The following is a 26,835-nucleotide window of genomic DNA, read 5'->3' on the forward strand; positions in this document are numbered from 1 at the left end:
ATATCAGAGTAGACATTACTGTATTTGATTTGGAATTTGATCTAAATGACATCAAGGATCTCTTTCAATTCTAAGATTCTAAGAAAATATTTTTGTGTGTGTTCAGATGGCCTGTCCATCCCCATGCTCACCCCTTAGCCCTACTTTCTTGATGGAGCTATGGACCCTTTAATGATTATGTAAGAGCTCGTTACAGTCTCTATTGATTAGACTGAGCTGTGATTTCTCATTCACGCATAAAGCTCCCGGATGAAGGAACTGAATGACCTCAGGAAAGAGCTCTCTGTACTAATTTCCTTGGTACCGAAAGTGTCACAGCAGAGTTTCTAGCGTTAGCATGCTATCATTGCTCCCATTCTTTGTTCCGGAAGTGAAGAAAGTGAAAAGCACCCATAAATTACTGATTCCGTATTACACAGCCACTAGCTGGGCTCAAGGCTGTGCATGGAGAGTTTGGTGCTGGTGGAGGCGGGGAATACGCAGGCTCGGGGGTGAGTGCAGCAGGAGGGCGAGCGGCGACCGGATGGCAGCCAGGAGCAGCGGAGCTGTGGGACACCCTGTTGCCTGCAGCTGCCGGGCTGACTTCACTCTTTATACAACAAATATTTAGCGACCACTTCTCATGGGGAGGACACTCTACTAGGCACTCTGAGGGACACCGAGGAATGCGATACACTTGCCCCTTCTGGCAGGGGGTTTCTAGTCTATTTGGGGGTAATTACCAACTGGCAGCAAACACTTTGCATAATGCTTCCTTGTCTGCAAAGTGTCTTCGGACAGACCATTCTTCCAGCAGCCTGTGAGCCTAGATCCTCCAAGTACCCTCACAGCCGCCTGTGAGGTACCGTTATTCCCACTTTTCAGACAGGAAACTGTAGCTCTGGAAATTAAGCCATTTGCCTAAGATCACCCAGCTGTGTTGTCTGATGTGCCCTTGCTGTTGCTGAAGTAGATCTAGGCATGTCTTCGGACTCCAGTTCCAGTACAGTTTCCACTCCACCACAGTAACAAGGAAAGCTAAAAACCATCATGTAGCCGGGGCGCCCGAGTGGCTCAGTTGGTTAAGCGACTGCCTTCGGCTCATGTCATGATCCCGGAGTCCTGGGATCGAGTCCCGTGTCGGGCTCCCCGCTCAGCGAGGAGCCTGCTTCTCCCTCTAATCCTCCCCCCTCTCATGTACTCTCTCTCTCTCATTCTCGCACTCTCAAATAAATAAATAAATCTTTAAAAAAAACCCATCATGTAGTCTATAGTATATTATCAAGGGAATTGCACAGATAATACCTATGATAGGATTTGGAAATGCACATCACTATGTCTAGTTACCGAAGGGGTTTGAGCGAGGCTCTGGACATGAGTTAGAGCATGCCAGTAATTTAATAGTGATCCAAACAGACATGATTCTTGCCATCTGAGAGTTTATAGACCAGTAAGAGAGTCAGACGTTCATTAAATAATGACAGAGATTAATTACAAACTAGGATAATGCTATGAAGAAAAAGTGTAAGATGATATGAGGATGTGTAACAGGATGGAATCTGATCTAGTTTGAGTAGATAGAAATCAGGGATATTTTCTCTGGGGAAAAAAAAAAGATTTTTGGCTTGAGGGTGAATAGGACTGAGCTATGCCAAGGGAAGTGAGGAAAGGGAGAAAAGCATTCCAGACAATGGCAACAGTATATGCAGAGGCCCTGTGGTAGCAGGGAGCATGCATTCAAAAAAAGTGAAAGTTGACTAGTAGAGGGTGCTGACTTGAGACTGAACAGAAAGGCAGGGGCCAGATAATACTGAGTTCTTTTGTTTTTATTTTGAGAACAATAAGAAGGCAATGGAATATTCTTAACCTGGAGGTGACGAGTTCAATTTTGCATCTTGAAATGGCTACTCTTGCTGTATGTGAGTAGATGGGAAGTGGACCCTCAGGGAAATTGGGACGAGCCTACTGCAGCAGTCCAAGAGGGAGATCTTGGTGGATTGGACAATGGAAAGGGTAGTGGAGAGAGAAAATGATGAGAGATTTACCAGGACTTGACTGAGGACTGGTAGGATGTGGATGAAGAAAGGAGAAAAAGCAATCAGCCATCAAGGTTGTGGACGTGGCAGTCTTGCAGCCTGGAAGTGCTTTTAAGAGATATTATAGAAAGTGGGGGTGATGCTGGCTTGATATGCAGAGTTGCGGGTATGATGGATTATCCAAGTGAAAAGTAAACAGTACAATTAGAATTTTTAAAAAAGACAAAAGAATTACAGTTGTAAGATTGGGACCTATCAATAAAGTCATAGTAATTAAGGTGTGAGTAGAGGAATCTACAAGTTGGGGGATAGTGAAAAAAAATAATGAGGGTTCAGAGTTGTGTAGAACAACCACTGTATAGAACAGAACCACTAGGTCAGGTGAGTGGATAAAGTAGGGCACAGCTGCAAAGAAGTGGTCACAGAAATAGAAGGGTATTATTACAAGAAAATAAAAAATGTAACCACTAAACATAGTTCTTTTTTTTTTTTTTATTACAACCTCATATATACTTCCCTGAATTAAATAACAACAGACATCCACCAGGAAGAAATTACTCTGTGGACTGCAACACTGTTGTTACCATAATATGGTTGCTTTCAGAGTCTGTTTGGGCCCTCCCCGCCCCTGCATTTACTTGCCACAAACTACATTTAGGTTGTAGTTTTTGCTAGTGAATATTGTGGTCCAGAATCAGATTCTGCAAGACACATTCATTTGTACATAAATAAATAGCCCCCTAAAATCATTAAGATGCTTTTGTTTTCTTAAAAAAAAAAAAAGTAATCTGCTTCTCTATTTGAGAAGTCACAGTGTGTTCCTGTGACCAAAGAACACCAAACTTTCATTCTTATTCCAAATGTCTCTCAAATCCACTAACACTTGTCTCAGCATTGAATAAGCACATTAAAAATAAAGTTATCAACTTTCTCTGCTGAAACTTTTTCATCTACCTACCAGTACGCCCAAAGACGTCAGTTCTGAAAGATGGTAGCTTGATTTGTGCCAACTTTTATCAGGAATCACGGACCAAATTGGTTATTTTTGGCCAGGAAAATAACTTGAGGCTGGCACCAATGTCTTAAAGCACTTATGAGACAAAACACTTAAGTGGGAGTCAATTGTGTTCTCTTCTATGGAAAGTCTTCTGTGAGATCGAAGTACAGGTGGCTTCATCCAGCCAAGATTATGTTCAAAGTTGAGTACTCTAACGACAAAATGGAAAAAATTCAAGCCAACGGATTCGGTGATTGGTTTCGGTAAATTTTCATTTTATGGTTAGTTGAAAACATAAGGCAAGATATCCTTATTGCAGCTCTGCATCTAGGCACAGAGGGGGTGGATGTGAGGAGTCAGTCCCTGATGACCACCTTTATGTGGTTTTGTATCTGGCGAGTCAGCTCCAGGTCACTGTCCCATAGTAGGGTGGCAAGTCTCCTTTTCTTCTTGTAGTGTCCCTTAGGTTCATCCCACCCTGTTTTCAGAGTTTCTTCTGAAATGCTACTTTTTTCACTCTTCCAGGATCTGAGGCCAACATTTTCGATGGGTGGGGGTGACCACTCCTCCAACCTAAGTGTAGGAGATTCATGGAAGTGTAGGGAGAATCAAACTTTATGTGTATCAAAAGAAGGTGCAAAGCCAGGGCTTCAGGAAAAGTTTACATTTTTGTTAGTCAGATCTAAGGAGGTACCATCTGAAATCTAAACCTTTATCTACACTGATTAACCTTTTTAAAAAAACTAAGGTATAATTTGTGTATGGTGAAATGCTCAGACCTTCGATCAGTTTTGACAACTGCATACAAAGACATATATTTTCATCAGTCCAGAATGTTCCCTCATGCATCTTTCTGGTCAGTCCCCATACTCATCCATCAACTGCTCTGCTTTGTATCACTATCCGTTAGTTTTGTTTATTCTTGAATTTCTTATAGGCATAATCATTCAGTCTGTGCTCTTTTGTGTTTTGAATCTTTCACTGAGGATAATATTTTTGAGATTCATTCATGAGCATATCAGTAGTTCATTCCTTTTTATTAATGAGTGGTATTCAATCTTTGAATGTACTACAGTTTTTAAAAACTTCATTCTCCTGTTGATGTACGTTTGGATTGTTTCCAGTTTTTGGCTACTATGAATAAAACTGCTTTGAACATTCTTATATAAAGCTTTATGTAAACATACATTTTCATTTCTCTTAGGAAAATATCTATAAATAGAATTTCTGGGTCACAGGGCACATGTATGTTTAACTATTTAAGAAACTGCTAAACAGTTTCCCAAAGTAGTTGTACCATTTTATACTCCCACCAGAACCAGTGAAAATCTGGATTTCTTAACGTTCTCTCCAACGTTTCTGTTGTTAGTATTTTTTCAATTACAGGTGTGTGTGTGTGTGTGCATTGTGTGTAGTGGTATATCATTGTATTTTACTTTGTGTTAACCTGCTGACTAATGACATTGAATACTTTTTATATGTGCTTATTGGTCATTTGTGTAGCTTCTTTTGTGAGCTGTATGTTTAAGTCTTATGCCTATTTAAAAAATTTGGTCCTTTGTATTATTGACTTATAGGATTTCTTTGTATGTTCTGGACACAATGTATTTGTCAGATATATGTGTATATATGTACTGTGAATTTTTTTTCCCAGGCTATGGCTTGCTTATTTATTTTCTTGATGGTGTCTTTTGATGAGCATTTTATAGTTTGATACAGTACAATTTATCAAGGTTTTTCCTTTATGGTTCATACTTTCTATATCCTTCTTGAAAAAGTTTTGCCTACTACAAAGCTGTAAAGATTTGTCTCCCATGAATTTTTCTCCTACCAACTTTATTGTTTTACCTTTATATACATTTAAGTATATGACCCATTTCTAATTGACTTTTGTGTATGGTGTGAGGTAAATTTTTTTCCCTATCTCTCACTTTTGGTATGGGTATCTAGTTATTCTAACACAGTTGTTGAAGAGATTTCCTTTCTCCATTGAATTTCTTTGGTGCCTTGTCAAAAGTCATTTGACTAAATGTGAATGGGTGTATTTCTGGACTCTTTATTCTGTTTCTAAACCTGGTTTCTAAGTTTGGTAATGATTTTGAAATAGGAACGGATTGAGAGTCTTAGGTTTCTAGAGGCTTATGAATTAGCGTAGGAGTCCCATAGTAAGCATCTTTTACCACCTGAAGATTTGTATGTGTGTGTTCACTGAACCCATGATCATTTATAGGATTCTCATTTGAGTTCTCTAAGGAAAGTGGTTACAAAGAGTCAGAGCATTGATGTGTTTGGCTTTTACTTGCTGCTTGTAACAACATCTTTCAAGACTGAGATGAGCTCAGGTAAGAATTAGCTGATTTGATAGCAGAAGCAGAGGAAATAGAGTCTAGAAATGTAGGGCCTGTCAGGGTTGGAAAAACCAACTATTCCAGAACCTAAATAAATTGTTGTCTTTTTACTCAAGCCTGTTATTTCAAATGGTCACAGTATAGCTGTCACAAGCTGAGAGAGCTAAAAGATACCCCATGCTTGACCTTTTGCAACTGGTTAAACATTTTATCTGAATTATTCTTAACCACTTACATAGCACCCAGTATCTCTTCCTTCATTGCCCTGGCTCTGATGAGCTAGTGTTCCTGCCCTGGCCTTTCCTTTGAAAGGCCCATCTTTTCTAAGAATTCAGGTTACTAGGTTGTCCTATATTTGCAGCTCTCTCATGGCTCAAGAGAAGTTATGATTTGTAGTACACCCAGCTTTTTATTGTTAGGTTTGGACTGAGCTCTTTCCAGCTTTTTGTACTCTAAATGGAAACAGAATTCCCAAGAGGGTGATTTATAAAGATATTTTTTCACTTGGTAAAATATCTTTTTGTAATATTCCTTGGAATCACAATCCCTATTACCATTCCAATCCCTATTACCACTCCAATCTGTTTCTTTGTCGGATTCTACTCATCTGCCTCCAGACTTGTAGACCACAGCTCCTGGAGGGTATGACTTGGCATTTATTTCTATCCCCAGCAACTTGCACAGATTCTGGCATACTAAAGGACCCTGTTTGTTGATTAAGTGATGAATGGAATGCCTTGACCAATCTTACTTGACAAATGCCTGTCTTTCAAGACGAAAAGCAATGTCACCTCCTCTGAGAAAACTCTTATGAGTTCCCTTAGAAAGAGTTAGTTGCTCCTTCTCTGTGTCTCCTTCATATTTGTACCTTTCTCCACTGGCATAGTGTATGACGACGATTTTTTATATCTTTTAGTCTAGATTGTGAATTTGTTGAGAGCATGAACCTGTTCTTCTTATTCTATATCTCCAGGTACCTAGAATGGTGGGTGATACATATAATTATGACTCAGTTTGTTAAATGGATACATAAAAATGGGTTTTCTAAATGAACTGTAAAATGTCTTTGTTGAGTGATTATACAAAATAGGTGTACATTTATACAATTTCTCTTTACAAAAACAATGGCATAAGGAAATGCACCTGTCATAGGATGTGTATATGTGTGTATGTTTAACCTAATGATGTAAGTAATCACAAAATTTGCTTAGGACAAAGATAGCAACCATGTAGTACCTCTGCCACCATTTTCTCCTTGTGTGCTTATGGCAGACAAATTGTTTCAGTTCTTTTTCCTATTGGTCCTGGGCATGAACTCAGAATCCTACCTTCCAATAACAACTCTACCAATGGATTAGATTTGGTGCATGGAGTAAAAATTGCTTTCTCTTCCCTAATCTAAGGGGCTCCTAAGACAACAAGCTGGAGGTCACCCTTGATGCCCTTGCGGGATAGTACCTAGAGAGAAGATTCTAATAAGCTGCAGACACTTCGCAGATTCCTGTCTCTCAGAACTTAATCACATTTGCATTTGGCTATGCTCAGATGGTGGAAACACAAACTCCAGACTGTCAATCAACTTGGGCTTCCTTTCCAACTTTTCCTCAATCAATTTCTTTAAAAATCTTGGAACACCACAATTGTACAACTAGTTTTTAAACAATAACAATGTTTCATACCTATATATTACATGATAGTTGGTAACTTAGAATTGTTAATCACTGAAAATCTAGTTTAAGAGATGTGCATGAGAGTATGTGTGAGAGTGTGTGCATACATGTGTGTGAACTGAGGAGCTTATGAGATTTGAGGAAAAAAGAGGGAAGATATTTGCTGAAAAATATTTTTTACACAGTCCAGCTTTTACCTTTAAGTATCAGTAGAAAAATTTCTGAAACATATAGATTTCTGGCATGTAATTTATCTTCAAAACAGAAATTAAACTAACCAGTTATAAATTTGAGTTTCTTTCTGAATTAACCATGTTGGCATTACCCCAGCTACCTCCTTATGCTCACATGGTTGCTTCCAGACTCTGTAGAATTTTATGCCTCTGTAGTATCAAATTTGTTAAATGGCATATTTTTATATCAGTAATTTTTATAGCATATTGTTATTCCAGACTTTTACATGCCTCTAATTTATTCTTAACTTCAATATAGCAGTATTGGCTTTTTTTTTTTCTAAGTTTGATGGTATGAACGCTTAATTGTGATTTAAAGTCATTTCAACACCATCACTAATTTGTACTTCATTTTCTATTCTTTCACAAACTTCAGATATTTGGATGCGTACAGGAGTAAGTATTAATGTTCCTCAAGTTTCCTTTTTATATCTCCTTGAGGAACATTTTGATTTTTTTTCTTAATAATGATTGAGGTGAAGTATGTCTGATGACCTTGGCTTATTCATGATACTTAAATGCAGAATTGTAGGAGTAGTTTTGGTTGCAAATCAAATAGAACTTGGTATGGTTTCCTTAAATCATATTCCCTCTTCTTAGTCCCCCAGTAACAAGGAGTCAATTGATCATTATCTCTCTTTTCTAATGTCTTTTATAAAATGAGGTCATTGGGTTGCAGAGTTGTCCAGTTGTCTTTAGGAAAGATTTTTGTGGCAGTGTCCTTTCTTCGCTGTCTGGGTACCATGTTTCTGTGATTGTCAGGATTATGGTCAAAGGTTAGATGGATGAAGAAGGCTGATGAGGCATGTTTCGGTTGCTATATAAAGCAAGGTTCCTAAGTGCAGCAATCAAGAGATTGATTTTTTTCCTTGAATACTTTGTTTGCCGTTGAGATAGGCTGCCACCAGGTGAATGGTGGTACCTTGGTTATCTGGCCTAGAGTCCAAATAGCTTTCATGGAAGACCTGTTCAAAGCATCAATTTTCTGTCTTAATTTATATCATTTTATTTTTGACATGACTTATGATCACATTATAATGAAAATAAAAATAAGGAAGGGAAGTTAACCTAAAAATCAAGTACCTTTTCTTTTCCCTTGCTTATATTCAGTTTGTATCCATTTATAGCCGTAATTTGTGTGTAGTTGTAGCCATAGTTTTTGGTCCATAATTTATTATTCCAATTTTAAGTAATACATCAAAAAGCATGTTTCTATGTTGCTACATAGTGTAATTTGTTATGACCATTTGAACAAATACGCATTTTCATGTCAGTAGATATTCTTTTAAAACTGTTTATTCAATGTTGAATATATACAAAAATTTGTAAGTTACATATAAGCTATAATGAATCAACATATTATCAATACGCATATGCCTATCATTCAGTTTAAGATGAAGAGCATTACCATTATCTTTGAAAGTCCCTATGTGCCTTTCCTGTCTTATCCTGTCTTACCTCCTGAAGGTCACATGACCACTATCCTAAATCTTGTGTTTATTATACTCTTGGTTTTCTTTATAATTTTATTATACATATTTGGTTGTTTCTCTAAACAGTACATGGTTTAGTAAATACTTTTTAATCTATATTTAAATGGATTCATAGTAGATGCATTCTCTTGTGATTTTTTTCACCCAATATTAAACCCCTGTGTTTTTTTTCCATGTCATCATATGTTGTATTGTATTCATTTGCATGGCTGTAAAGTATTCCAGTATATGAATATACTACAACTTATTGTCCATAGTGAACATTTGGGCTTATTCCAGTTTTTTTTCCCTTTATAAATGGTAGGGCAAAGAACATTGTAATATACAATTCCTATTATAATTATTTAAGAGTTTCTTTGTAATGTGTACCTAAGACAGAGTCTTCTTCAAATACTTAGGTAATTCCAAACTGTTTCCCAAAGTGGTTGCACAAAATTACGCTCCCAACAGCAAAATGTAAGAATTCTAGTTGTTTTACACCCTGTCAATGTTTGATATTATCAGATAGTATAATTTTTACTAATATGGTAGGTACAAAATGCCTTCTCATTTGGTTAAAATGTGTATTTTTCCAATTAGTAATGAGACAGAACATCTTTTCAATATGGCTTATCTTCTAGTGAAGAGCTTGTTCAAATCTCTTGCTTTTATTTCTCTTGGGTTCTCTTTTCCTGATTGGTTTGTAGAAATTCTGGATATTAATTATTTGGGCTATATGGGTTCAATTATCCTTCTCCCACTCTGTTTCTCACTGTCTTTATGATATCTAGTGGTAAACAGATAATATTAATTTTAATGGAATCAAATGTAATTTTATTTTAAAATTTGTGCCCTTTGTGTCTAAAGTAAAATTGCCTCCCTCAGGTGTTAAGGATATTCTACATTTCTTCTGAAAATGTTATAGTTCCGTCATCCAGTTAGGTTTTTAACCTACCTGGAATTGACTTTGTGTGTGATGTGAGGTAAAAGCACATTTTCTTTCTTTTTTTTTCTCTTAAATAAGGATGACCAGTTGGCTCAGCACAATTTATTTATTAAAAATTCACTCTTTCTCCATTGACTTGTAATACCAGCCCTGCCATACACCAAGTTTTCATATATTTCTGTGCTCTATAATCTGCTCCTTTGGTTAATTTGTTTGTCATTATGCCAATATCACATTTTCTTAATTATATCAGCTTTATTTGAAGTTTTGATATCTGGTAAAACAAATCTCCTAGTTTTTCTTTAGGAATGTATTGGTTAATCTTGGCCCTTTTTTCTTCCATATAAATGTTACAAACCACTTGGCAAAATCAATTAAAAAAAACTGCTAGGATTTTATTTAGAATGTCATTGAATTTATAGATTAAATTAGGGGAAATGGATATCTCGGTGATACTGAGTCTTCTAGTCCAACGAATGTGGAATATTGTTTTGTTTATCTAGGTCTTAGTGAATGCTTTTTGTAATTTTTTAAAAAATATTTTATCCATAGAGGATTTGCACAACTTTTGTTAAATTTCTTTTTAATGTTATTAAAAATGGCCTATTTAAAAAATACATATTCTAATCATCTGTTTCTTCTGTAATTGAAATGTAATTGATTTTTGTAAATTGACTTTGTATACAGAAAAATATGTAAATTTTCTGTCTAATTCTAATCATTTACCTGTAAATTGTTTTGGATTCTATCACATTCAAAAGTTACAATTTCAGTTTTTCTTTTCTAGTTGTTGTATCACTTGTTTCTTTTTTCCCTTACCACACTGGTTTGGATTTCTAGTACAATATTTTATAAAAGTGGGGATAGTGGGTCTTATTCCCTATGGCAGAGGGAAAACTTTCACAGTTTCCCTATTAATTGTGATATTTCTGTAGCTTTATATTTGTTGTTAATATCCTTTATCAAGTTAAAGAAGCTCACTTCTAATTTTAGATTATCAAAATTTTTAAAAATTGCGAATGGATATTGAATTTAAAAAAGTTTATTTTCTTCATCTATAAGAAGAAATCGCATTATTTTCTCCTTTATTAACATGGAAAATTATATTGATTTTTAGTGTTAAACTAATAATACATTCCTGGCATAAATCCAGCTTGATATGGCTAGATTATCCTTTCTATATGTGGATAGTTGTTATAGGTTGTTAATTTATTAATATATTGTTTAAGATCATTGCCTCAGAATTCTTCATAGAAATTGGTCTGTGCTTTTCCTTTGGCATAGGTCCTTGTCAGGTTTTAGAATCAAGACTATGCTAGACTTATAAAATGAGAAAATGAATTGCAAAGTATTCCCTTACTTTTTGTTCTCTGGAAGAGTTTTCATGAGTTTGGAATTCTTTTTTCTTGAATATTTGGTAGAATTTGCTAGAGAAGCCCTCTGTATCTGGAGTTTTCTCCAGATGTGGAAACTTTATATCTCTGATCCAGTTGCTTTAATGGTTATAAGACTAGTCCAATTTTAAAAGGTATGGAACTATCCTATAAGTCCAAGTTAATAGATGCTAGAATTTTACATACATTTTATGTTTTTTAACCTTTCACACTTTTCCTCTGCTTGTTCCTCTGCACTGTATTCTGGATAATTCCCTTAGATTTGTCTAATGAGTCATTGATTCTCTTTTCCACTGTGTCTAATCTGTTGTTAAACCCGTCCATTGAGATTCTATTTTCAAAGATTACATTTTTAATATCTAAAAGATTACATTTTTAATACATTATTTTTATTCTTTTTAAAAACCTGATTGCTGTTTACTCATATTTTCAAGTCTGTTATTTCCTGAAAATTTGAAGTGTTCTTAGTTTTGGTCTGTTGATCCCAGTATTTAATTATTTGCAGCTCTAATTCTGCTGCCTGTTGTTTCATCTTATTTTATTATGCATTTTGTGAATTTTATCTGTGATTTGTGCCTTGGAACTCTTCCTGGGTAAGCTCTGTATGAGAACCTGATGGAGGTGGTTTCTTTCAGAGAGAATTTGGTTTTGTTTCTGTCAGGTGCTGCTGGGGAGGGTAACATCAGTGTGTAGCTGGGACACTTTAAGCTAAATTATCAGCTTGAGATTTTATTTCTTTGAAACCTATCAAATTATAGAAGTTTTGGTGCAAATCCAAATAAGGGCTGGTTGTCACCCCTACTCATAATGAAGGTCCCACACAGGACATTTTCTTTATGAGTTCTTTGAAGGTAAGGGTCAATTTATTTCTGTTAGTTCTTCCTTACATGGGGGCATAGCCCTTTGAGATCTCAACTTTATGGGAAGAATTGCCCATTAGTTTTCCCACCTTGACCAGTCCTCAAGAGGTGGTGAAAAATTAAACTCAAATTGAGCTGATTCAGCAGATATTCTCATGGTTAAAGCCAGCTTCAGTGCTCTGTTTTCTTCTCTGAGTTTTTGCCTTTATTTAGTTTTTGGATTGGGTATCTTATTTTCTTATCATATCATATATTAATTTAAGAAGATATACAAATTTTTTCTTTCAGTTTTAGTTTTTTTTCTTAATTGATGGTCAGTTTTGGCAATTAGTGGACGATACTACCAGAAATTATTTTTAATAATCTGGTTTTAAATGACTGCATAATTAATAAAGTACCATGTGAATATATCACTGTTTATTTTACAATTAATAGTTTAACATTTCAGATGAATGCATGCATCAAGTTGATATACCACAACTTACTTAAGCACTCCCCTTTTATTGGACATTTACTTCATTTCCAGTGTTTTTCTACTAAAAAAATATTATGATGAAAGTTAAAAAATACTTTATGAATCCATGGATCTTGCATGCCATGATGAATTTCCATTTTATCATGGTTATGGTGACACATACCTGTATTTTGAGCCAGGTAGTGGCATGTTCAGCTTTGCATTTTAGAAAGTGAAGATGAATTCTATGTGGTTGAGATTAAAGAAAAAAAGATTCATACAAAAGCTATTTGAATAGTCTAGTTAAGATTTGATGAAGATAGCAACCAGCCCAGAAACAGAGGAGATTAAAAAGAAGGTCTAGATTAGAAGATACTTGGGGTTTTAAAATTTATAGAATTTAGTGAATGACTGAATGAAAGGGGTTAGGGAGAAATAACAAGAAGAAGTAACAAGAGGACTCCAGTGTTTCTGGTTTGAGCAGTTTTGTGGATAGTAATGTCCTTCACCAGAAAAGGAAATGCAGAGAAGGAGCAGATTATGGGTACATGTGTACATATGTTGAGATATAAGTGCCTGTGGAGATATTCACTGGGCCTTTGGATATTTGTATCTTAAGTTTTCTGGGCTGGAGATAAAGATTTGGGAATCATGAATAAATATATGGTAACTGAAATTTGGGTCTTGAATGAGACTGCCTGGGGAGATTGTGAGGAAAAAAAAAAGGCTTAGAGTAAAACCATGGGAAATACTAAAACTTAAGAGGTCAGAGGTGGAGGCAAGGTAAATGAAAATACAGGACCAATTGCTCAAAACACAGAAAAAAAGTGCTGTTATAGTTACATTACAAAGCTTTTCCTTTCTTTTATGGTCTCTCTTTTGACATTATTGTGGCTTTTATTTGCTATTTAATATCATTCCAATAAAGAAAAATTGAAACTTTTTTTTTTTAAAGATTTATTTATTTGACAGAGAGAGACATAGCGAGAGAGGGAACACAAGCAGGGGGATTGGGAGAGGGAGAAGCAGGCTTCCCGCTGAGCAGGGAGCCCGATGCGGGGCTCGATCCCAGGACCCTGGGATCATGACCTGAGCCAAAGGCATCCATTTAACCGACTGAGCCACCCAGGTGCCCCCCAAAATTGAAACTTTAAATTATTAACATAAATTTTATCATTCATCTTTATATTGTGCAATGCCAGTTTTTTAACAGCTTTATTGAGACATAATTTGCATACAGTAAATTCACCCATTTAAAGTGCACAGTTCAGTGGCTTTTAGTATATTCACAGGGTTATGTAACCATCACCACAATCTAATTTCAGAACATTTTCATCATCCCAGAAAGAAATCCCCCACACCAATTGGCAGTTCCCATAACCCCCTCCCCCCAGCCCTAGGTAACCACTAATTTACTTTCTATCTCTATAGTCTTGTCTATTGTGGATATTTCATATAAATGGAATCATACAATATGTGGTCTTTTGTGACTGGCTTCTTTCAGCAATGCCAATTGTAAGTGCAAATATCAGAGCATTTAACTAGTACGTGGAATTATTGAAATGACACATTTCATATTTCATGGCTCATTTCTGGAGGGTGCCTCAAGCTGGACAGAAGAGACAAATTCAAGCCAACCCCAGGAAGGATGAAAGAGGAAAAGGATTCTCCTTCCCACATCCCATCCTCCCATTGAACTGGCTGAAGGAACACTTTTGGGCCCCGGGATGCTTGTAGGGCAAGTGCAGGCCCCATGATATGGGATACTTATTTGCTTGGACCTGAAGGCTGCTAGGTTTTCCCTTCTGTCAACATAGAATTTCCACAGCAAGCCCCGGGCAAAGGTGGGTTTGGGATGTGAAGCCAGTCATTTCCTCTAACCATGGTCTCCTGCCCTAACTCATGGCAGCCAGTCATTTCCCTGGCAGATGGGTGGCCCCCAAAGATGTTTAAACCTCTGCACTTTAAACCACAACACACTGGGGCGCCTGGGTGGCTCAGTCGTTAAGTGTCTGCCTTCGGCTCAGGTTGTGATCCCAGGTCCTGGAATCAAGCCCCACATCGGGCTCCCTGCTCCACGGGAAGCCTGCTTCTCCCTCTCCCACTCCCCCTGCTTGTGTTCCCTCTCTCGCTGTGTCTCTCTCTGTCAAATAAACAAAATCTTAAAAAAATAAATAAATAAACCACAACACACTGAGCACCTGGATGGGGGGTGGCCAAGAGGTTTGTGGACCAAGACTGAGTCTCCAGTTGATCACTTGCCACACATGCTAGTGTGGCACAGGAATAGAATGTGTACCCAATCCTGATCCTCCTAGAACTGTGCCAGGCCCTTTCTAGGGTCAGAGAGTGGCAAGAGTCATGGGATGGAGGTGAGTAGGGGAGGCCAGGCAGGCCCTGAGATGCAAGGTGGCATGACATTGGGCAACAAGAAGAGGAGGTAGGTGAGGCAGGATGGGAGGTAGGTGAGGCAGGATGAACATGAGCTGAGACTCCAAGCCCAATGCATGTTCCATTGTCCCACTGGACTTCACTTACAAAGCAGAAATTCAAAGGGAAAAGTATTAAGAATTTCAAGGTAGTGACTGCAGTACAATAAATCCCAAGCAGGGGCCCTTCTGAACATTGGTACTTACGCAATTGCACTGGACTTACTTCCGTGAAGCTGGTCCTGGCCAGAGAAAAGGAAAACTTAGAAGCAACAGAAAAAGAAATGTGACAGGAGCTATAAAGAGTGGTGTCAAAGAAGCTGATGGAAGAAGATGTCCTAAGAGAGATGGAGAAGCCAACAGAGTCATTGCAAGAAAAAAGTGTACATATGAAAACGATTGACCACTCTCATATGACAGGCCTGATGACTTTGCTGAGATCAATTTCAGTGCAGTGGAGTGGGTAGAAGCCAGATTACAAGGATTGCAGAATGAATGGGAAGTGAGGAGGTGGAAACAAAGATTGTTGACTTGTTCAAGAAACTGGCCTGTAAAAGTTAGGGGTGAGAGTAGAACTCTGAGCAGCAATAGAGTCTAGAGCAAGGGTTGGTAAATGACAGCCTGCAGGCCAGTCTATGGCTTGTTTTTGTAAATGCAGTTTTATTTGAACACAGCCATATCCATTTACTTACATATTGTCTTTGGCAGCTTTCACACTGTAACCGCAGAGGTGAGTTAGCTGCAAAAGAGACCATATGACCTGCAAAACCTAACCTATTTACTATTCAGCCCTTGACAGAAGGCTTTTGACCCCTGTTCTGGAGCAGTGGTTCTTAAAATGCGGTTCCTGGACCAGCAGCATCAACTTTACCTGGGAATTTAGAAATGCAGATTCTTGGGTCACACCCAGACCTACTGAATCAGAAACTTTGGTAACCCCAAATCTATATTAAGCTCTCCAGGTAATTCTGATGCACCTTAATGTTTGAGAATCATTGGGGTGGAGTTCGGATGGAAAGATTAGCTTTTGACTGGAGGAGAGAACCCGTTCCTCTGAGGTGAAGTGAAGGAAGGGAGGAGGGATGGGATGCATGAAGTTGAGTTCCACTCATTAGGTTCCATTCACTTCCTACACTGTCTCAGAGTAGTAACATCCTGCCTTCCCATATCCCGTATTAGATGGAAGCAACCAGGACTGATTTCCAAGTGACATGAGCAACACCTCCCAAGTCTAAAGTTAAACTTACACGAAGGGAGATTTTAGCTTAGGAAATGGAAGGAAGCTGTACAAAACTCACCTGTCCAGAATGCTGTAGAGGCCATTCATGCATTGCATAGGTACTTGGATCTTAAGATACCCTTTTAGGTTTTCTGCAATCTAAAATTTTAAGGTTCCTGCCTAGGGTGGGCACTTATTTCTAATCTCTGATGATTTATTCTATCTAGAGTCAAAAACGCCTTCTTGGAACACATTCTGATCTCCAAGCCTCTTTCCTTGTTTCTAAGGGTCAGATCTCCCTCAGTGGTTCTCAGCTACCTGGGGTTTAATTAAACTAGTAGTCAGGGAATCCAGTGACCTGCTTACAGAGCAATCAAAGGTCAGGGACAAATTTGTCTTTTCTAGTGAACCCTCTGTTCTATGTTAGGAATTCCTGTCAATAGTTAGTGAATGATTCCTGTGTTTTGAAAATTTGTGAAAAGTGTGAAAGCCAGGATAGGTCCTAGGCCAGCAATATACCTTCTATGCTTCTCGAATGTCTCTTAAACTGTGTGAATTAGTAATTTAAATTCAGTTGTATGCTTAGTAAACCAGTTCACATAGTTCCAATTTCTTACGGGCTTTGCTTTCTGCTATAGAGTTAGACTGACTTTTCTTTATGAAAGGGCCAATATATTTTCAGGTATGAAGTGGCTGATCTCCCGAAACTTTTCCCTCTTGCTAGGCTGATCATGGAAGAATCCAGAGAAAGAGATAGGGGGCATTCAGTGGTGAAATGAAGCTGATAAATCTGATGTGTCACAGTAGGACTATGGATTCTGAGGGGCACATGTGAGCTTACTCACAGGGTGGCCCAAGAGGACAAAGTGAAGGAGATAGTGGTCTAGGGCAGTGGGAGGTGGTAGGAGTCTCCAAGGGTCTTCAGTTGCTGCTCAGTCACTAATCCCTTCTAAAGGAGCACACTCCGGCTCTAAATTCTAGCTGTCCTGGGGGTCTTTAGAAGTTCCCATGGTCATGCTCAGGGGCATGGAAATTATAGTTCTGAGGGGTTGAGAAATATCATTGAAAACATTCTGTTGAGAGGCCAAGTAATAATAAAATATTGTGCCTTGTTTGAATATTTCTGATGGCCAGTGCATGTATGTGTGTGTGTTTTATGATAGTTATATTTTCTCTTTGGTTAATTGCCTTTTATGACTTTGTGTTTTTCTTATCAATCAGCTTCTCAAACAACCAAGATATAATTTGTTTATCTTTCATTTCTTCTGCAAATATTATTCCCAGTTGGTTGTTTGCATTTTTATTTTGGCTATGATTTTATTTACAGAATTTAAAAATATCAAGTAGTCAAATCTGGTAGTATTTCTTAAATGGGAAGGTGGAAAAATGTCATGTTCACCTGCAAACCAAAGAAATTCCATGTGTGGGAAAACTTCTTATGTGGTAGGAGTGCTGTAGTGACTATAAACCATCCTGGCATGGGTAGATCTGTCATCTCTGGTTGAGGAGAGTGGAGAAAAAAAAATGAGAAAGGATCACATTAGCTATTATTTGGATGTTATTATTATTTGGATGTTAATGCCTTAGGTGCCCAGTTCTTGAAGGACCTTGTCAGATCCTTTTAAAATAAGCTAATATGGATGTCTGTCCAAGTTTGACTCCTTGTATATGGTTACTGGTAAAAAGATAGAATGACCACTGCCCATACCAGCTCATCAGATCTGCTGGGGTCCTAGCATAGTCTGTGCCCATGTATGAGGAAGAACCCAGGCAGCATGAGGCGTTCTTTCCTACTTAAATGCTGGATGCTTGAAACTAGAGTGATGCTTTGTCTATGCTGTAGTTATCTTAGACTCCTTGATTACTTACAGCTGTTGGGTAATTTTTGAATTGCCCTCTAAGGGAGGAACTGATCAGGTCTAGCTTTGTGTGCTCATTTCTTTTGTGATAGACAACTTACATTAGAGTGTTTCCACTGGCTTTGGAATGATGAGACTCTGCAACTTGCCTGCTGACCATGGCTGTGATGGACTGTAGAATATTAACCAGATTTAAAAGACTACCGGTATAGCTTCCCAATGTAGCTTCTAACATGGCTGAAATCCCACGTGGGAAGGTGAATTCATCAGTGGGCAACTGATGGTGGGAAAGCTTGTCATGTAGATGACTTTACCCCCGGATGTCCAGGCAGAAGGTCACACAGAGCTGTTCATATTTGAATTCCCTACTTCCCATGTTACCTTAGATATTGGGTCCAGCCTGGCTTGAGGATTCCGGTTTTGGGGTGATTATACTGCCTCCAGCACTCAAGTAGGTCTTGAAGATCACTACACAGCCTGCCTTCCAAGTGGACTCTGTGTAGGTGTTCTGAGTGGGAAGCCAGGCATGGCGTTGTCTACCATTATCTGAGAGTGTGAAATTATCCTTGTACTTGCAAATGAATTCTAACCTAAAGGGGTATACTTCCTGTTGAAACTAGGGCCCAAGGCCTCTGAAAACATATTGGCAAAAATCTGTGGTTAAGCTTCATTTGTCCTGCAATATCCCAGTTCTGTGATACTATTTGTAGTAAGAGATGGGACAAGCACAGTTCTGCTGTGATTAACATCTCATGACTGTGGTAATCATTCAAAACTAGAGTTCACTTCCACTTGTTCCTGACTTTCTGGGCTAGCTGTGCTGGGCTGGGGTCCTGCATGCTGGACCCCTGCTGCAATTTGGGTTAAGATGGTTAGAATCCCTTGTCTACCCATGTACAAGGGGGATTGATAGGAAACCACCTTCAAATGACACCCAAACTAGCGTGGGACCTGTCTCAGGCTATGTGGTTTGTATAAATCCCAGCTGTCATATTTAAACACCTAATAAATGACGGTCCACATTCTGCACCCTACACGGGCTTTTGTATCAAGGGCAGTTCTTCAAATGTTTCTAGTTTATAATCCTATCTCACCTGAGTCTTTTCCTCAGGTTAAACAAACTTCTTTTCCTTCAACTATTCCTTATGTGAAAAATTCCATGGGGACACAGTAATTACCATCTCACCAGCCATGAAATGCCAACAGAAAAACGGTAAAGGATATAACCATCATAAATAAATAAATAATTAAAAATTTTGATAGCCACGTATGGAAAGTTTTAACTCACAAAAAAACAAAGACTCTAAAGTTAAACAGGTTTCCCAGTCAGTTTGGCAAAAGTTAAGATTCTTATACCCCGTGATGGTGAAACTTTGGGAAATAGGCAATTTCATATGGGGCAGGTAGGAGAGTGAAATGTACTTCTGGAGACAGTTTGGCAAACGTTGCCACAAGTCTTAAATATTTGCATACCAGAAATTCCACTTATAGGAATTTAGCCTGAGGAGATAATCAAACAAGTTGTATATTACAAGGATGCTCACCCTGGTGCTGTTTATAATAGTAAAATAACAACAAATAATCTCCAGTACTAGGGAACTGGCTACATAAATGATGATACAGCCCCATAAAAGGATGATGTAGCTCTGTATTGAAATGGGAAGATACCTGCAATACATTTTGTGGAGTAAACTGGTTATTTTTTTTTTAAAGATTTTATTTATTTGACAGAGAGAGACACAGCGAGAGAGGGAACACAAGCAGGGGGAGTGGGAGAGGGAGAAGCAGGCTTCCCACTGAGCAGGGAGCCCGATGTGGGGCTTGATCCCAGGACCCTGAGATCACGACCTGAGCCGAAGGCAGATGCTTAACGACTGTGCCACCCAGGCGCCCCGTAAAATGGTTATTAAACCAAAAGAATAACATGATGTTGCTTCTGAAGGACATACAAATGTGAACGGTAGTTATATTTGACTCATAGGATTATGGATAGTGACATTTTCATATCTCTTTTTCTAACTTTCCCTCTTGGATATTAAAGAAATATTAAAAGTTAAAAAGATTTGATAATTTGATAGGTAAATTGGCCTCTTGATTTAATTTATGTTTTTGATTACTAGAGAGTTTAAACAATTTTTCATGTTCATTACTTACTTAATCAAGTATAGTTAAATAAGGACTAAAGTCTTATGTTTTCAGAGGTCATGTTACAGCTGGAAGGGAATCAGCACCATCTAGTCTCAATCTCTCATTTCATAGGTAAGGATCAGTCAGTCCAGGGAGGTTATATAATCTGACCAAATATGAGACAGAATTATGGCTGGTCTCTGACCCATCAAATGATTAAGCTTTCTGTTACAGTTTGCTGTCTTTCTCAGATTAGGTACATGCCGCTTGGTACCTCATACATGCTTCCTGGCAGTACCAAGTGTTGTGTTGTGCCAATTCAGAGATTAATTTGTGATTCATGATTGCTAATGATTAATTTTGGAGGTGATTTGTGGTAGATGTTGCTTTACACAAGCTGGGTTTTTTCTGTGTGTTATGTGTGAGGGGAGTCAAATAGGGGCTTTCATTGTGCAATTAAATCTGTACAATGGAAGGAAGAATTTGGGATTTGGGTCAGAGGACCTGCAAGTGACTCCAACAGTACCATTCCCTATCTGTGGGCCCCTGGGTAAGTTACTTAACCCCTTTGAACTTTGTACATAAATGGCCAAGAGTATCTACACCACAAGGTTGTAAAGAGGGTTAAATGGGGTTGTAAAGAGAATTAATGTGTGAAAAAGACCAGTAAAGTGCTAAACCGAATGTTATATATGTTTATCTTCACTGGTTTGTTAAGATCCCGTTTCTTTCCAGAAAGAATTTGAGACAGCAGATGTATATCATGCTTGTTGTTGTTGTCATGGTTTCTACTATATACCAACTCTGTGGGAAGGTCGGTTGTCAAGATGAACTGTAGCAAGAAAGAATAAATATTTACAAAAACCTGTTTCAGAGAAGAGGGGTAAGGGAGAACCTCCTTGGGTAGGGAAGTTAAATTTCTACCAGCCACTTGGGGCTAGGAGTGAGTCTGTTAGTCACGATAGGGTAAGTTAATCATCTGGACCAGGCTTAGGATTTACTAAGAACCAAACACTTTGTAGTCTGGGGGAAAATGTATCTTTTAGAGGAGAATCTTTTGGAGGATATATGAAGAAAGCTGACCCACCATTAGCCTATAAACTTCCAAAGTCAGGGATTGTGTCTTTCCTGTTTGTTGCTGGACCACCAGTACCTAGCCCAGCTCAATAGCAGTGAGTTGTCTAAGTAACTTCTAACATTGGGGCTATAATGAGCCAAGGGGCATGCGTATTGTGTTGAACTCTCAGGGACCATTTCAATAGGGAATTTAGTTTCCTTCAGTTCTAGGAAAATTGCCTGTGTTATTTCTTAGATACTGTCCTCTCTTCTGTTATCTCTATTCTTTCTTTTTGGAATTCCTATTAGTTAAATATTAGATCTTCTTTATTAATATTCTCATTTTTTTCTTTTGGTCTGCTCTCTGGAAAACTTCTTCAATTTTATCTTTCAATCTTTCTCTTTACTGTTTTCTTTTTTCTTATTCTCTGAATATCTAAATATTCCTTTTGTTCATGGCATCTTATTCCTGCTTAGTGAATCTAATTGGTTAAACAAACTCCCTGAAGATATTACTTATAGATTTTGGGGGAAGGGTTTCTTTTTAAATTCCTTGTATTATTTCCAGTTCTTCATGCGGTAGTGGCTTTTCCTTCTCCTTCTCCCCCTCCTCCTCCTCCCCCCTCCTCTTCCCCTTCCCCTCTCCTCCTCTTCCTCTGCCTCCTTCCTCCTCTTTCTTCTTCTTCTTCTTCTTCTTCTCCTCCTCCTCCTCCTCATCCTCCTCCTCCTCCTCCCTCCTCCTCCTCCTCCTCCTCCTCCTCCTTCTTCTTCTTCTTCTCCTCCTTCTTCTTCTCCTCCTCCTCCTCCTCCTTCTCCTTCTTCTTTTCTGCTGCTTCTGCTTCTTCTTTTTGCATGTTTATATTGGTCTCTGTCTTAAATATTGTTTGGTGGTTTTCCTGAAATGCCTGGTGATCCTTGGTTAGCTGTTCATATTTTAAAATGAGGCACTAAAAAGCTAACTGAAAACTTTGTATTCGTGGGCAAAGCTTGACAATTGCTGGAGTGGACTGAGCCACCCAGGCGCCCCTGATAGCAAAGCATCTAATGCAGAGGTTAGCAAACTATGGCCTGGGGGTCAAATCCAGCCAGCCCCCTGTTTTTATGGGCCAAGTTTTCTTGGAATGCATCCACACCCATTCATTTACATATTCTCTATGGCTGCTTTTGTCTTAGAAATGCAGAGTTGAGTAGTTGTGACAGTAATATATGGCTTACAAAACCTATAATATTTACCATCTGCCCCTTCCCAGAAAAAAGAGCTTGCTGATCCCTGATCTACAGGCCACATTCTATGCTGCATGCTTGAAGAAAGTGGACACTCAGTCTGAACACAAGACATTGGAAGAGCTATATAATAGTAAGAATAATTTCTAATATTTTTTGAGTGTTTAGATGTGCCTGGCACTGGTAGGCATGCATTATCATATTTAATAGTGATTAAGGGTTATCTCCCTGACTAGATTATGCATTCCTTAATGTTAAGTTTATAGCTCCAGAATCCAGCATGTATGGGCTTTGAGTGAATGTTTGTTGAGCTAAATGAGCAGTGTTATCTTGAAGAAGAGACGAAAGCCCCTTCTTGGGGATCAGAATAGAAATTTTAGAGAAGCAGATTTCAGGTCATTGAGTCATATCAGCTCTCACTAAGGTAGTGAGATATCTGCCCTTGAAGAAGTGGTCACAAGAGCCTGGCTGTCCAGTTGTTCATGGATATTACCTAGGGGTTTCTTGCTTTGGGTGGCAGGTTGAACTACATGAAGTCTTGACTTCTAGGGTTCTGTCATTCAAACTAGGAGACCAAAGACTAGAACTCAGAACTTATAGCTGATATACTTCTCTTTCCACTGTAATATACTGCCTCCCTTAGAATTCCCACAAGAAGGGCTATGAGGAGTTGGTGTTGTTGTGGAAGGAACATCACAATGAACATAGGAGGTTTGGGGTTATAATTCCATTTCTGCAATGTATTTACCACATGAGCCCTGCAAGTCTTTTAATGCTTTGGGGCCTAAGTGTCCTCAAGTGAGGGGACTGGACTAGATAATCTCTACATTCTCTTTCAGCTCTAAAATAAATTTATCCAAGGATTAGCAGGGCCCCTCCTATTGGGAGGACAGGACAGACTAGTTCAAACAAGATGTTTCCCTGTTATGTGTTGCCAGAGTACTGAGGCTCTGCTTTTAAAAATATTTTGCCCACCTCCTGATCCCATCCCAGTCTCAGCTACTCAATTTCTGTCCCCTGTCTGTCTCCCCGTTCCTGTCTTGCTTTATGGTACTTCTTACTTGGGAAATTAGATTTAAGCAGGCTGTAGTTTTTAGCCTTTCTTTAGCGTGGGGAAGGCAAGCCCTTTCTTGTTAAATTCTGCTCATTTGGCTAGTGAAGAACATGGAGCTGTTCAATGCTTGAAAGTTTGGGGATATTAACATTGACCTCAGAAAAGTGATTGGGCCTCCTTTATTTAGGGCACTAGCCATGGAGAGCTCAGATTTCTCATGGGGGAACATTTTATTCTTGGTGGAGACAGTTTCAGCTCCCAGAATGAGCCATCTACCCATTCCTTTAATAAAGTTCTTTCATTAAAACTAAAGAACTTAACTTAAATTCTTTTAAGAAAAGATGACAAGACTCAACCTTAAGTGGACCCTCATCTAGCAGCACTGTTCTCACATCCCACTTGAATAGATATCAACTACTGTGGTCTCCAGTTACCTGTAGGCTTTTGTTTGAACTATCTTAAATTTAAAAAATTTCATTTGACTTAAGTGCTTAATATTCAACTGTTTTACAGTTGCCCATATTCCATGCTATATTTGACCATATAGTTCTTATCTCTGAATAGCCCTAAAAACTGCACTGTCATGTTAAGAACTCCTTTTAGTCCAAGGCATGTCAATACGTGTTGCCAACTTACAACTGATTCTCATCCAGAAGATTAGCAAGGCCGCCACATGGTGTTCTTTTTTACGAAACGTTATTGCCTGCATTATAGCTAGGACTCGATGTGGTGACATGAATCCCAAATCTGCAGAATGGTACTCTTAATTCTGCTTGGGTGGAGAGCAACTTGAGCTCTCAGCATAAGCCTTTTATTTTGGGAATACCATTCTTTGTCATCATTTCTGCAAGGAATCTTAGTCAGTTATTAGGAATTTTATTTCGCTCCTGAAAATAATATTTCTCTCTTTTCATATTGAGATATCCAGATTTCATATCTTTAATGAACAATCTCTAGTGTTGATTTAGTTGCTGAATATCCTCCCCAGACATGTCTTAATTATTCATTAAGAAGCTATAGGAATTCTAGGGGCGACTGGGTGGCTCAGTCATTAAGCATCTGCCTTCAGCTCAGGTCATGATCCCAGGGTCCTGGGATTGAGCTCCGCATCGGGCTCCCTGCTCAGCGGGAAGCCTGCTTCTCCCTCTCCCTCTCCCACTCCCCCTGCTTGTGGTCTCTCTCTCACTGTCTCTCTCTCTGTCAAATAAATAAATAAAACCTTAAAAAAAAAGAAGAAGAAGAAGCTATAGGAATTCCAGGTAAAAATGGAGCCTGGCTAAAAGTCCCTGGGGAAGTCTTTCTCAAATTTCCTACCAAAATGCCTGTAAAGACAAAGAAAAAATATGATAATTTAAACACAAAAATAAAAACAATGAGCAGGATAGTCTCAACACTGGGGGAAGAATCTTTACTGCTTATAAAGGAAGATTGAGACAAACCTACCCCAGTCTCTTTCTATGGCACACTGAGTTGGCTTTACTACATGACACAAAAAACCTTTTGAAATGGGGGAGTGAAGGTATTGTGTTCCCTCCACTGTCTTGTTCATTATCAATACAACCAAGCAGGTGGGCTTTTACTCATGTGTGTTTTGTGAGGCTGAGAGTATTTTCACATCATTCTATATCCCACAAATTAAAATTCTCAGAAAACAATTTGGATCCTGAGAAAATGAGGTCAGCTTTGGCTGAGTTGGAGAACTGGTGGAGGTATGTTGCATTTTCAGGGGAAAATTTCTGAAGGGTAAAGCTCTTTAGGTTTAGGTTGGGTCACAAACAAAAACCACCATGAACTAAACCCCAGTAATGGTGCATGCTGGGAATTAATTTTTGAGGAAGCCATGATGGGTTTAGGCTAGGGGTTAGGCCAGATGCTGTGCACATCTAATAAATGGAGTGGAGCCAAGAGTGCTTTAACTTCTCTGTGTTTTGATAAACACCAAGTATGAATAGATTTCAACTTGTTCAAAGATAAATAAGGAAGAGGTAAAAACCACATCAAGTGTGTGAAAAAGACTTTACTACAAGGGAAGAAAGTATCTAGAAGACCCAAAGGAAGAGCATATCTCGAAGTGATTTACTGGAGCGTCCAGAAACTGGAAGATTTCAGGGAAGTGTTGGCTTCCTCAATAGAATACAAAACATATGAATGTTAAAGAGCAGAGAGTAAATACATGGATAACTGGTATTCTTGAAGAAGACACTTAAACTAATGGAAAAAAACAAAGATACAACAGAAAAAGGGAGAGAGAGAAAGAGAGAGAGAGAGAGAAATGAAGAAACAGATTCTTAGCTATAGAGAACAAACTGATGGTTACCAGAGGGGAGGTGGGTAGGGGAATGGGTTAAATAGGGAATGGGGATTAAGGAGTACCCTTGTTGTGATGAGCACTGGCTGTTGTATGGAAGTGTTGAATCACTATTTTGCACACATGAAACTAATATTACACTGTATGTTAACTATACAGGAATTAAAACAAACAAACAAACAAATAAATAATCTCATCCTCCCCCCAAAGATATAACAGGAAAAATTCATGAGCAGAAGTAAGACCCATATTGAAAAAAATCATTGTGTTCCAGACAAGTCAATGCACAAAAGCACACATAGAATATATCCTGGCAAGAATATATCCTGGCAAGAATTTTAGTTCATAAAGTTAAGAAAAACTTTCACAAGCATCTAAGCAAAGAAACCAACACCTAAAAAAAAAAAAAATAAAATAAAAAAATCTGGCTGTTCTTTGGCTTTTATTCTGAAAGCCTAAATTTAGAAGAAAATAGAGTATTTACATAGAAATTTGAGAACCAAAGTTTGTAAGTTATTGCTATTATACCCAGCCTAATTATCTTTAACTTGTGAAATAACAAAAAGACATCTCAGATATGCAAGGACTCAGAAATATGTACCCTTCTTGAAAACAATTACTTGGAAAAGCTTAAAGATGGAGAACTTAGGCTAGAAAAGGATTGTCCTTTGGTCTGAAACCGGTTAAAATAGGGATATGTCCAGTCAGTGTTTATCAAATGATTTTCAGTCATTAAATTCTTTATCTAGAGGAAATCTCCCTTGAAAATCCCAAATATAAAACAGCTACAATTGTCATTCTTTGGTTAAAGAGGGTATAAAGAACCAAGAGGTCTGTCCACAGGCAGTCTGTGAGGTACCCCCTCAAAATGTTAGTACTCTATGGAAAAAAGTTTTAAAATCACTGCTCAAAAATAACTATTGTAAATCTTTCTATGGAACTGGATACAGATGTCAAAAAATGATTGATTATTAAAGGAGATTTATGATGGATAAATTAATTTGATAATAATTTAGATGTAGATATTATAATTTCTCTGACTCTGTTCTCCTGTTTCAAGATTATTTTGATTATTCTAGATTTATTGCAATTCCATATAAACTTTAGAAGTGTCTTGTCAATTAAAAAAAATAAGCCATTGGGTTTTTATTGGAACTGAACCAAGTTATC

The 26,835-nt window shown here is 38.1% G+C and overlaps 1 long non-coding RNA gene across 1 annotated transcript in view; it reads left to right on the forward strand.

Moving 5' to 3' along the window:
* The window catches only part of LOC141369940 (uncharacterized), a 96,098-nt gene that overhangs the window by 31,287 nt on the left and 37,976 nt on the right, over nucleotides 1-26,835 (forward strand). The window contains exon 4 of the long non-coding RNA XR_012373543.1: nucleotides 22,330-22,436. This is a non-coding gene — a long non-coding RNA (uncharacterized lncRNA). The remainder of the gene's footprint in view (nucleotides 1-22,329; nucleotides 22,437-26,835) is intronic.

The sequence above is a fragment of the Callorhinus ursinus genome, unplaced genomic scaffold, assembly GCF_003265705.2.
Source record: "Callorhinus ursinus isolate GAN/ISIS: 27379988/994484 unplaced genomic scaffold, GSC_fseal_2.0 scaffold24, whole genome shotgun sequence".
In the NCBI taxonomy this organism is placed as follows: domain Eukaryota; kingdom Metazoa; phylum Chordata; class Mammalia; order Carnivora; family Otariidae; genus Callorhinus; species Callorhinus ursinus.